At 48.0% G+C, this 13,282-nt stretch overlaps 1 long non-coding RNA gene across 1 annotated transcript in view; it reads left to right on the plus strand.

The window, feature by feature from the left end:
- The first annotated feature begins 1,270 nt into the window (after positions 1-1,270).
- Positions 1,271-13,282, plus strand: part of LOC119394006 (uncharacterized) — a 63,955-nt gene continuing 51,943 nt past the window's right edge. The window contains exon 1 of the long non-coding RNA XR_005184035.2: positions 1,271-1,751. This is a non-coding gene — a long non-coding RNA (uncharacterized LOC119394006). The remainder of the gene's footprint in view (positions 1,752-13,282) is intronic.

A 13,282-nucleotide genomic window follows, 5' to 3' on the forward strand; every position in this document is an offset into this window, starting at 1 on the left:
AAGAGAAAAATAAAAAGAAAAAATTCGGCAGATCCCACGCATTGTGGGAATCGGTTTCATGCGAAGCAGTCAGCGAGTACTTCTATGCTTTATTTTATATGTCTTTCAAGTTTCAGCCAAACGCCACGAGGTGGATCTACGTGTTTTTGTAAGTGTAGTAGATGTGTGCACATCATGGCCTTATCAGGCACGTCGACTTCACTGGCGTTTAAAGGGTAACTTGTGGTGCGACGTAAAGTCAGCGCTCACGTTAGAGTACATACGTCAGTATTATCGAAAATAAGTGCACTTTATGCTGCAATCATGTGAATATCATATGTAACTTTCGTTAATGTATTCCTCCGGGGTCTAGTAATGCTTCAATATAGCTTGCTGAATCATAGGTATACAAATGTAATGTTCATTAGACTGCTACAAAAGCGGAACCAACACTGGAACCGCAGACGTTAATCTGATATGACGCCTGTATCGTAGGAGTACATATGTAGTGTTTATTGGTTTTCGTTGAATTAGATAGCCAGCACCACAACCACAATTGACGTTGGACCGCCATTACGCCTGCATAGGCTGTTTTTCCAAACCAGTTAATAGACCTGGCGTGGCTTTGTGGTATAATACCTGATTGCCACACAGAATGCTTGGGTTCGATTCATGTTGGGATCCTATTGTGTGCGATGTTCAGTGCACGTTAAAGAACACCAGATGGTCGAAGTTTCTGGAGACCTCCACTACGACGTCTCTATTATTATTATTATTATTATTATTATTATTATTATTATTATTATTATTATTATTATTATTATTATTATTATTATTATTATTATTCAGTTATTAGGAGCAAACTACGAAATAAGGAGTGGTGCAAATCGATAGAATGTGTTAAGCAAGGAAACACATTGATTTACGAAACATTGCACATCAGGGGCGCGGATGAAATATTGGATCATTCCAATCATCTCTTTCGAAGGGCCCTCAGCCCAAGAGGAATGCTCCTTCTGTGCACTGTCTCCTGCCTATATACGAAATGCCTATACGCGTTTGTCTGCACCTTCCTCTCTCCTCCGTATCTCTACTACACGCACGTGGCCGATCGATATCTTGGCCTACGCAGTTTTCCATCGACAAAGAGAAGAACCGCTTCTCTCCTCCATGCGGCGAGAGTTCCCGGGCGCCAGCTGCGTCGGAAACGCGCCGTGGTGGCGAGGGAAAGCGCGCGCGACTCGAACACGCAGGCGCGGTCTAATTAATATTCCTAATTTGTCGCTCGCGCAGCCCGGGACAGTGCCGCCACCGGCGTGCATGCTGCAGGAGGAGCAGCCTCCATCAGCACGCGCAGCGCGCCGGCTTAGCGTCTCCCGCCGCTAAAGAATGTCTCGCGTCGACGGCTTGTTTACCACCGCCGGGCTCGACGGCAAGCCAACCAGTGCGCGAAATCACTGCCGCGGCGGCGTCGAGACGGGAACATCTGCGGACGCGCCTTCCAGACGTCGACTACGAAGCGGTCCTTAGCGATCGAGATCGCCGGGAAAACGAGAGGAGAGAGGCGAGAGCTCCGGGGTTTTTGTTCCCCGGCGGCTCCCGGATTCAAAGATGGCGCTGCGGCTGGCTTGTTTTGCATCGGGCCCGCGGCTCGCGCGGCGAAGGCTTCACGGACGGCTCGGAAACGCGCGCTTCGGCGCAGCGTCGGCGGCGCCAACCCCGGCGCCGTTCGAAAATCGGTGGCCTCCCGTCGTCGCATCGCCGCGCAGCCGGTGAGTGTGAGATGATTTAGCGATGAACGTGTTAAAGGGGCATTTGCATGCAGGCATCGCAACTTCTGTTGCGCGAGAGGGTTGAGACGTCAGTGTTTCGCACTTTTAGAGGGATCATACGACTGAAGCCGGGGCTCGCATTATGAGTATACGTTAAGATTCCAATGCCTAATGTTGTTTGTGAAGATATCCAGCAGAGCAGCTGTGCACGACTGTCGTAATTGTACTGTCTTACCGTCGTAATTGCAGCAGCTGTCGTGGTTCAGCTTGCAACGCGCAGTCGCAGTACTGAGCGCGTCTTTGAAGGAGTTTCGCGAAACACTTGAGAATAGATCACTCTATATGCAGTGCGTGCTCAATGGCTGGATTTATAGAGGAACTGTATGTGGCAGTGCTTGGTAAGAGGCCCATCTGGCCCACCTATTTTCGCATCGGACACTTTTAATGGCAGTTGATGATATGCTCAGCACCGCCAGTGGTGCGGAAGCGGAAGTCTGGGCTTACCAGGCTTATCTATATATATATATATATATATATATATATATATATATATATATATATATATATATATATATATATATATATATATATATATATATATATATACGATAACCTTAGGAGGCCTTAAACAATTTACCTATAGTAATAATTCTTGCACCGGGAAGGCGGCCCTGTGCGTGGAGCACGTGACCATGCCCTAGCACCCAACTCGGCTCACGCGATAGCCTGTGTTATGACATACTGCTAGTTGTAAGGACCGGTGTAGTATCCGTAGTAAACGACAGAGCGGGCCAACACGAGTGTGAAACCGTCTGAATGTGTTGCTCTCATAAGAACATCTTCTGTTTTATGCGTACTGTATACAACGACAGAAACGCGAAACATTGACGCTTTGTCTGGTCCGCATGCTGCATATGCTGTAGCACGTTAAGCCTTGAAGAAGGCGAGACTGCTTGTCGATACGTTGGCTGTAGCGACCTTCCGTGTTCAAGAATTTTTCTCTCCTGTTCCTTCCTTCCTTGCGTCTCTTAGAACGTTAATGTGTTCGTGGTTGCGTACTTCGGACGAGAAGTGCATATGAATAGTCTTGAGCAGCAGCCATAAAGTATAGACTTTCTCTTTCATTGACAATGGTCCCTGTCTCTTCAGCATTACCCAAATACATCAGTGAACCGGACACCATTGAACTTTGGTGCCCATGCACGTATTATTTCAGCACAACAGTCAACGTGGCTTCGTGTTATAAAACTCCGACTTTGCTATAGAACAAAAGCCGCCATTTTTTTTTCCTCCTGGCACAGATTGCGTAAGAAAGCTTTTGTGAACATGGGTCGAGCTTTAAAAAAAAGGTGCTTCAACTTTTTAATTTAGTCGTCACAAGCATCTGAGAATAGCTGTACTCTCTTTTGAACTGCGACCCTATTGTGCAAGGTTTGAGGTATTTCCTGCGGAAATAAGAGTTCTGCGACACCGTTGGAACTCCCCGCTATATCTGTGAATATATAAGGAGCGCTCAGCCTCTTGTTATCTGACCCGTCACTGCGATTACTTTTACTTGACCGCGTCGCACGTTGTACGAAGTTTTACGTGTCTATATCTTCGCACTGTTCGAATGTGTTGCGCAACAAGAGGGGTAAAAGGCACATGACTTTCTGCATTATATTCGGAAACTTTCTGAGACAGAACTGCAGAGTGTGCGGCTGCCATGCACAGGAAGCCGAGCCAATACAACGGAAATTGTTCGCGTCGTTGTCGTAGTTCTTGCACGTATCAGGCAAAGCCGCTCACTTACGCACGCATGACGAGCTGGGAGCATTGCAGAAGCAGCCGACGTACCGGAATTCTCACAAATCCCGTACAGAGACAGACGAAGGCGTAGTGGAAAAAAATAAAAACATTATCCGAATACCGTTGAGGTCCCCTTTCTCGTTTGGTAATGTCCGCGGATCCAATACGAATGCGCTCTTGCATGCAAGAAAATCCGGGTGTCTGAAAGGCGTTATTTGGACGCGCTGCTTTTAGCGCACGTGCGAGTGGGCGTAAAGAGACGCGTGTTTCCGGACCAATCACGCAGGGTTGGTAGATGCGGGCTGCTGAGCGACATCTGTCCCAGGAATTCAAGAATTCCGAACTCCCCCTTTCCTCTTGTTTCATCTCGAGGCTTTTCGGGCACGTAACCGAATCGGGGTTCACGAACTATTGTTTTATGGCGTGAACGGTGATACTTACAAGCTTAAAACGAAAGTCGGGTAGTCGAAAGTTTAACTTGTCAAAATGGCTGATTGGGCCGAAAGTTTAACATCGCATTTTACACCAACGTGAATTGTCCCCCTTTACCAACACGTCGTGCCTCCGTCTCATTATAAAGAAGAAAGCCTGAGATGCCTAACCAAACGCGAAAAGTGGCCATCGGCGGCGTCGGCGTCAACTTGAAGTGATAACGAAAATCATCATCACGTGATGGCGTCACCACGGCGTCACAGATCGCCAAAATTTGTCACGTGATTGTGTTGTTATCATAACGTCATCACATCGTCGCTCGGTCATAGGTGCACGGGCCGATACCGGAGATACTGCAAAGTGAAAAGCAGAAAGCTTTCAACGGGGCGGGGATCAACACAACCTACTGCGAAGAGAAAGAAGAGGATGTCCTTCGGCCGCGAGTTGTCTTACGCGAATGCATAAGGTTCAGAGTGACATTTTTGAAAGGGAGAGAGAAAGATGGGAAATACTGGAGAGTACAGTTTGCTACCCTGCACGTAGGGAGGGGAATTCCCCTACACATAGAGAGGGGAATGAGAGGGTGAAAGGGAGAAAGACAGATAGAATAAATATAAAGCCAAGCCCCGTGGCTGCCTCAGCGACCACCATTTGTACTGACGTACTGTACTGACGTCCTGTGATGAACTTCGCGTGTTGTATGAAGGAAGGGAGTTTTGAGGGCTCGTTTCTTTGTTTGACACAACCTTAATGAAAACCTGCAGATAATCAAGCGAAGGAAGGTATAGGTGGGATGTTCATCGTACTGAACAGTACGATGAACAAACGTTTTGAATGTACTGTAGTAATTGTGATAGAGGTGTGGAGAAAGTAAAGTGAATGAAAAGACAACTTTCCGCCTGCAGGGACCGAACCTGCAACCTTCGGATTACGCAAAGGTTACGCGTGCTGTAGGATTACGTGCGCAACCGTAGAACGCCGGCGGACCTCCATCATTAACTTCACGTACTCCCCAGAGAGGCGTCTGGGCTCTGGGGAACACCAATTTACCCTGCTGAGCAGAAATCATGTTTTCCTTTAGTGTCCTCTTAATGTGCTATATATAATCATGTGAAGTCAGGGAAAGAGGGGACGTTAATTGTAGTTTCTAATTGTATAGAAGTAATTATTACATAATTATCTTCGATTGAAAACTTCAAATAACGTCCCATTTGCTTTCCTTGGCTTTATTATTTCTTACCTTCAATTGGTTGTGTCTAACGAAAAGGAACTACTTAGCTCGGTTCATTCCCATTCTTTTGTTGGGTCAACGTATTTGCTACAGGAGTGTTGTTTCATTTCTGCCTCATTTGAATGTAGACGGCGTGACCGGGAATCGAACCAGCGACCTCGCGTTCAGCGGCACACAATGCCATAACCTCCGAAGCATCGCGGTGGGCATCCGCATGACGAGCACGAGAAGCTCTCTTATAAAATCATTTGTACGGCAGGGAACCATCGGATAAATATATGCATAGTATAACCACGAGCAGCCTGCTCCGGGCTAGCGAGGGATCGCTAAAAATAATCACTGTTTTGCACCGCTCGACGGATGGTTAGGATCAGTCAAAGCGGTCACGTATATGCGCAACGATTATGTAGACGGGAGATTAAGTGGCGACCGGAGCAGTTTAGAAAATTACTATCTGTGCGGCGCTGCAGGCCCCTTTCGCTCGTTATTTTCCCAGTGCATACGGTAGTTACGCCAGCATCATTTGTATTCTTTTTTTGCTTTGCGATGGAACATCGAGCAAAGTTGTTTGCATCCAAGTTATCTTATTTCTCTTTCGTTTTTACGTACTTGCTCGCTTCTTGACGATCGCATCACGCAGCCATGAAGCACCCCCCCCCCCGCACACACACACACACCACTACCACCACCCCCACGGGGAAAGAAACATACTACAGCAATAATAAATACACTGTTATTAGCGTACAAATTCGTAATGCCGAGTCAACAACCACATTTGTGTGTTTTGTTGTTTTATCGCTTTTACTCTCTTTGTTCCCGTCACGAATTCGCAAATTTCGTACAGCATCGACCTTCCCTTTTACGATATGGGAGGGGGGTGGCAGAGGCAACAACTTCGTTTTGTACGTTCGTTTCTTTCGCTTTTGTCCACGGCCTGCTTGTTCTGCAACGACGGAGCACCCGCGGTGAAAAAAGAAATTAAAGAAAGACGTATACATAAGAAAGCGAACGGGTTGACCGAGGAAGGGGCTATTCTCGTGGCAGAGCGGGTAGCACACGAAAAAAGAAAGAAAAGAAAAACGGCGGGCGAGCGCAAATGGTCAGGCCGACCTGTTTGAAAGCAAATAGTACGAGTCGTTTACAAGCGCTTCAGAGACGTTGCGTGCTCACCTTGTTGTGGCCGGAAGAAAACGATCTCCGAGGCATTAAAGCGCGCGTGCGCGCGCGTGCGAGCTTCCATGCGATTCGCTTCGCGCCCTTAAGCACGGATAGGACTGGGTAGGGTATGCATGTGGGCGGAAGGGGTAGAGGGATGGGGAAAAAAAGAAGCAGGTCTAGGGTAGGGGGCGGGAGCCGAAATCGGCGAGACGAGCGCCAGTCGTGCTTCAAGTTCATGTGTGGCGGCCGCCCCGCATTACATACACCTTTTTCATGCGTTTGTACACCCTTGGCTCGTGTAGCCCGTCGAAGAGGCCACATCGTTTGCTGCACGAGCCCGTCTAGGCAGCAGGCATCATTAGTTGTGTGCAGTGTCGACGGCTGTGGCGGATATTCCTGCTTTAAAAAGATTGGTAGACAGCTCGGTCATTGAACTGAGATTGAATGAAGACCTTGTCAATCAATCAGTCAGTCAATCAATCAAACAAACAATCTATCAATGATCGTGGTGCTGTTATAACAGCCGATAGCCTACATTAAAAGGCGTTGTACCGGGGTCACACTGTCATTTTGATCAGGATCGGGCCTAATCCGGATCGAATTTCTTGAATGTGATTGGCTCGTTTGCATAAGCTGCAGAAGGGATCTAATCACTGTTCGGAAATGTGATCACAATCGTGCTTAATCGCTATCAGCGGTGCACTGTGTGACACCGGTATAAATTAGCGTTACACAAAATTTGTCAGCTTTTGTCATCGCTAGCCATGACATGGTAAATACGAATCGTCAGTAGCCAAAAGTTGATCAACACTAACCAGTGCGGGAAGTATGCGATTGAATACAGTAGGAATGTCACGAGACAAGTTGAGTCCTTTCAGAAACTATCGCGATCATCCATGATCGTTCCCTCCCTCATACAGTTAATCGTTGCGAGAGGCCCTAGAAGAGAGTGTACTCAAAAGATCTCCGGCGAGATTTGGACATCGAGACAGCACGACATCCGGACACCCCATCTGCAGTTCCACCCATGCTCGTGCATCGCACAGCTGTTGCTGCCCGAGCGAAGGCAAGAAGCGCAGGTTTGGCGGGATGCTCTCACGCGCTCGCAATGGGGTGAAATCGAACAACTATGCCTTTTACGATGGCTATACTTTTCGTGCTTTTCGCGCTTGACAAGTGACCAGAGCGACGGTCCGTCCGCGTTATCAACGCGATCAGCCGGCCGCAGGTGGTGAACGATAAGAGTTATATAGCATAAAACATCGCTTCGCGCTTGCACGCCTGCTCGCTCCACGCTCCCGCTGTTACGTCGCGAGGTATTTTCGCGGGCAGTTCGTTTTGTGTCGGTTGCGCTGTTTGTAGGAATGCCGAACTCCAGGAATAATTTTTGCGTTGTTGGGTGCAATAACAGCTACAGGAATTCTCCAGGCACGCGTTTTTACCGATTTCCATTCAAAGAATATGAACGGAATCTGCGTGAACGGTGGATCGCACTCGTTCGACGGCAAAGGGAGTTTTGTGAATAGATGGGGTATTTTTTTTTCTTTGCGAGTGAGAATTTATGGATGCTACATTGCACTACAGCAACGACGGGTCCTAATTGGACGCCTGGGCCGTACAGCAGAATATGCAGCAGGCACTTTGTAGGAAATGCCAGGAGGCAGGGGCGTAGCCAGAAATTTATTTCGGGGGGGGGGTGGGGGGGTTCAACCATACATTATGTATGTTCGTGCGTGCGTTTGTATGTGTGCATGTATATATATGCAAGCAAAAGTGAAAAATTTCGGGGGGGGGGTTGAACCCCCCCCCCCCTTGGCTACGCCCCTGCCAGGAGGCGCACCCAGTATACAATCCATCGATATTTCCTAAGCGCTACAAGTTCACACAAATGGAAAGCGTTTTTTTTTATTCAGCGGCCGTAACAGTGCAATTGCTGGTATCGCCAGTTTCAAGCTGCCGCTGAGTTCGCTGCCGCGTTAGCCCGAGGGTGATAAGCTGTGATTGCTTAGTGAGTGAGGCGGCCCGCGTTACGCATGCGCAGTTTCGCTCAACGAGCTCGTCACCTCCGTTGCTTCCCCCAGCTCATGCATTTTATGTTGCCGCGTTCGCCTGAGGACACACGAGGTCTGGCAAGCAAAAGGGAAAGAAGACGCCTCAAGCGAAGCACCAAAGCACGGCGCAGTGGCTTGCCGCTGCCTGCGTCGCTGCTTCCATATCCCGCCAAATCTGCTGCCGAATGGCCGCTTTGGCGCTGGAGGCAGCGCGCGACTGGGGCGGCTCCTAACGTATGCACGGTGCCTGCTCGCCCATTCTACTATATAAATCCGAACAAATACGGAGCAAGCTCCTAATCCGTCAATACAACATGGTCACATGGGGACCACGCATATGCCTGATGAAGGGTTTACACAATTTCGTATGCGCAGTTCACATATTTTTCTTGAACCTAGAATTAGACGATGCAATTATAGAACGGCTCTGCTCATGGAGGTAAGAACCAGTTGGCTTAATTCTAAGTTAGATGGTTGTCATCATTTCTTTGTGCTAACGTGATCTTCGCAAGGTCTGTGACAGCCGACGATGACGATTCGTTGTCTCTGTACGTAATACTTAGAATAAGGTACAGTCTGCAGTCGCTAAAGGAAAGGTCTTACGCTTCAGTCATGTCCTTAAGTCCTTCAGTCATTCAATGGTGGTCTCCCAAAGTGGTCTGCCACATTGGGAGACACCAAATGTGGCACACCACACACAAGAAAATGTCACCTAACGCTGCCATTTGAAAGAACTCATTTCCCATATCTGAGATATGGATAATTTCTGAAGGGGGTTTGGCGTCAGGATTTGAGAGACATAGCGATACTGATCTACAGAATGACTCAAATGTAAACATCTATTCGGAAATCGAGTGATTGTGTTCCACAGTTATGTTTCAACACATCCCGAAGAAAAATGGTTGAGACCAGTCCCGTCTCTTGAGCTTACCCGAACAAAGCGTTATTAATCGCAATAGGCGAGTAAACAGTGCGAGTACCATTTAGCAAAGTCACAAACATTTTATTCTTTGTAAAACCGTGGACCGCAATGAGAAACGTCAGCGGGCCCCGTGTTTGGGACCCCTGTTATAGACGAATAATTCCGCTCGTTTCAAGATAAGTGAATGGCGCTAATGAGTACCTTAAGCAGGCCCTTAGCCAGGGGGGGGGGGCAATTTTGGTGAAGTAGGTGTTTCTACCAAAAATAAATAATAAAAATAAGTTTTTTCTCAAGGTTTTCAGCAAGTGCACCCCCCCCCCCCCCCAGAAAAGAAATTCCTGGCTACGGGCCTGACCTTAACATAACACCCGTCATTTAGGGTGGGCGTGAACGCTGTGCATATGGGTGCTTAAGTTTCTAAAAATGTAGCCATTCCATGCTCTTACTCAAAATACAAATAATCAGCCACAGGACAAGGGACACGAGAGCAATACTGTAACTAGACATCGAGATAGCCTTCGATAATATCCACCATACCTATATACTCAAGGCCATTTCGAACCTTGGTTTGGGTATAGTCACTTTTATCAATACGTCGAAGCCTTTCTCAATGGAAGGATGGCAACGCTCAAGGCTGGGGGCCCAATATCAGATACAGTGAAGCTAGGCAACCGAGGTACACCCCAAGGAGCGGTCATCTCGCCTACTTTTTCAATATCTATATGATAGTTCTCGCCAGAAGACATCGAAGGCATAGAATACACGGTTTGCGCGGACGATGTCGCGATATGGTGTACTGGAGGCAGCGACGGTGAAATAGAAGAAGAATTACAAGAAGCCGTAAACGTCACTGAAGAGTACCTCATTCCAACGGGACTCCAATGCTCACCCAAGAAATCGGAACTCCTGCTATACAGAGCTATATAAGAGAAGAGGCCGCAAACCCAGGGGATGGATTCCTCCAGAGGATAAAGACATAACGCTCTATACCATGAGCGGAAGCGTCATCCCAAGGGTTAATTCTATCCGGGTCCCGGGCTTGGTGATAGAACCCAACGGCTCCAATAATCAAACGATACAACGTGTCGCTAAGAAAGGGGATAACGCAATCAGGCTCATCAAAAGAGTCACTAACCGCCGACAAGGGCTCGGAGAAGACAACGTCGTAAGACTAGTCCACGCCTTTGTGCTATGTCGCTTCGCCTACGTAGCAGCCATGCACGAGTGGCAGAGATCCGAAACAGACAAACTGAACACATTTGTTAAGAAAACTAATCAAGGTAGCTCTTGGGCAACCTATGTACACCGAAACTGAAAGACTCATGCAGCTATAGGGATGCACAATACAGTGGACGAAATAGCCAAGTCACAAGAAAGAGCCCAGTTCATTACACTCTCCACCACGCGATCAGGATGGCACATCCTCACAAGGATTGGTATACCAATTGCAGCGATAGATAACAATAACCATAATGCATTCCCACCGATCTCAGGGAGAATATGTTATGCCTGTTCCAAGGAATGTTCACCCCATTCGTAATGTGAGCAGAAGGCAAGCCAGAGCCAAAGTCCTGCAAGAAAAAGCTAAATATCAGGCTGAAGAATACTCGCTTGTCGACGTGGCTTTCATGTCCAATTAACGAGCCTTCACAGTGGTACTTGTGAGTGGCAAAGGTGAACTCGTCAACTCGGCTTCCACCTACACCACAGAATCAGAAATCGCTGAGCAAATAGCCATCGCATTGGCACTTTTAGATCCAAATAGATCGAGGATCCACAGCGATTCTAGGGCAGCCGTCCAAGCATTTGCCAAAGGAGTCATTTCCAGACAGGCTCGGCCAATTCTCAAGGGAAAAGTAATCAAACCACACCCGATCATCTGGTTTCCTGCTCACATGGGAGAAATCAACAGGGCTCCCGCGAACCTCAAAGAATCTGCCCACAATGCTGCACGAGGACTTGCCAACCGTGCAGCCACAAGGCAAGAAGATGTTGAGGTTTCAGAATGCAGAGATCACCTCCCCTCTTACAGCGAGCTAACCACGCACTTATCCCTCCTCTGCGCAGTAAACTAAGTATAGAGCTCAGACCATTACTCTAAGGCTCTTAGAATCAAGAAGCTATCCGAACCAGCTGTTAATTAACAAGATTTATCCAGAATTCTCTACCCCTACAACATGCGCTAAATGCCACGACACCATAGATCTCACTCATATGCTCTGGCATTGCTCCGCGTTACTCAGCGACAAGGAAAACACTGAAGAGCGGTGGGACGCAGCTCTGCGCAGTCCGACATTAGAGGGACGGTTATGGACAGTCCAACGGGCCGACGAAGCGGCCGAAAGGCTAGGCTTTTCGGTCCCAACATGGGAGTGGCCCGCTTCGAGCTAGGAAACTAGCGCGACCTATTGAACCTTAATAAAATTCGTTCATCCATCCATTCATTAAGTATACCCTTATCGATGTTAATCTCAGTATCGTATATTTTGTTGTATTTAGCGCCCATGCATATGGGCGCTAAATGGGCGCTAGATAAGGTAGAAAAACGCCTTTCGCACTCTTAAGGCTCAAAATTTTTATTATGCCAAACAGACAAAACCAACACTACCCAAAAAGAAAACTTGAGTTTACAACTTGTAACCACTAGTACTGAGACTTTCCGTATATAGGTGTCGCTTCTTTTCAGTTTCTAATATTTAAAATATTGATTTGTTCTCAACACCTAACATATCCATTGTTGTAAACATTGGACTTCCTAGTTGGATGCTGGGTGCAGTGGACATCTGCGTGCAATATCTGTAGTTTTGCATAAGATGCATTTTTTTTGTGTGTGCACCATTCGGATTGTTTATATTAACAATGGACCATATCACGTCCGCAGTGGCTGCATTTGTTTACAATTTAATTACTCATTACTTCGATTTCTTTGCATGGCACACTGCTGCTTTTTCACTCATCTGTCCGGCAGCTTTCTTTTCTTTCCTGACGCCTTTTAGAATTACCCGCAGAAAAGAAGCTTACTCGACACTTTCGACAACCCTTGGACAGGTTCGTTGGGTCCTGAATGACGGATACTTCGATGCGACCTATTAAAGTATTTCCATCCTGCATAATTCCTTCGTACAAAACAACACAAGAGCCCCGCATTGTTGTATCCGCGCATGCTCTTCGAGGCTGCATCGTCCGCGTACGCGTGCAGTGCACGCAACTCGCCCATCGTCGCCGAGGCACACTGCACGGAAACGGGGTACTAGCTTGTGACAGGCGTGGCGGGGGCGCAGGAGGTGAGGAGGAGAGGGAGAAGAAGATGCGGAGGCGCGTGTCCAGCGTGTGCCACCCGTCTAGGAGGAGGAGGTCAGTGACCACCGATGGCCCCCGCTCGAATCGCGGGGGCCGCCGTCGCTCAAAAAAAGTGCCCCCACTGTTGCTCCCGCAGAGTCCTTGATCTGCACCACCACCTCGTTCGCGTGCACCCCCATGTCTGACTACTCCCCCCACCCCACTTCTTCCTCTTCTTCACGTCTCAGCAACAGACTAGGCAGGGTTTTGGCTGGGCTGGGCGCGCACGCGCGTAATGGTTTTTCTGTAAAGACGTCTGGGGAACCGCACGAACGCGGTGTAGACTCTTCGAGCCGGCCTCTTTCGCAGGCACGGGCACGTTTCGATGACGGGGCACTGGTGGGGCGCTTCCTCGCGGCCGTTGGTGCGTGACGCTTTGTGGTTCAGATCGACGTTTTGTTCCGTTTCGTTTCGTTGCACTTGCTTGCACTAGCCCCTTCTCAACGCCAAATGAGGATGCTGAGTGTATTGCTATTTTGTTCTTATTCAAGTTTTGCAGCATATTTCACATTTTGTTGGTGCCTGTCGTTCGCTTAAAGCCGGGGTATCAAGCACGCGGCCCGCGGCTTCACAAGAAATAAAATTTATATGACTTTGCTAAATGGTACTG

This window comes from Rhipicephalus sanguineus, chromosome 5, assembly GCF_013339695.2.
Source record: "Rhipicephalus sanguineus isolate Rsan-2018 chromosome 5, BIME_Rsan_1.4, whole genome shotgun sequence".
Classification (NCBI taxonomy): Eukaryota; Metazoa; Arthropoda; class Arachnida; order Ixodida; family Ixodidae; genus Rhipicephalus; species Rhipicephalus sanguineus.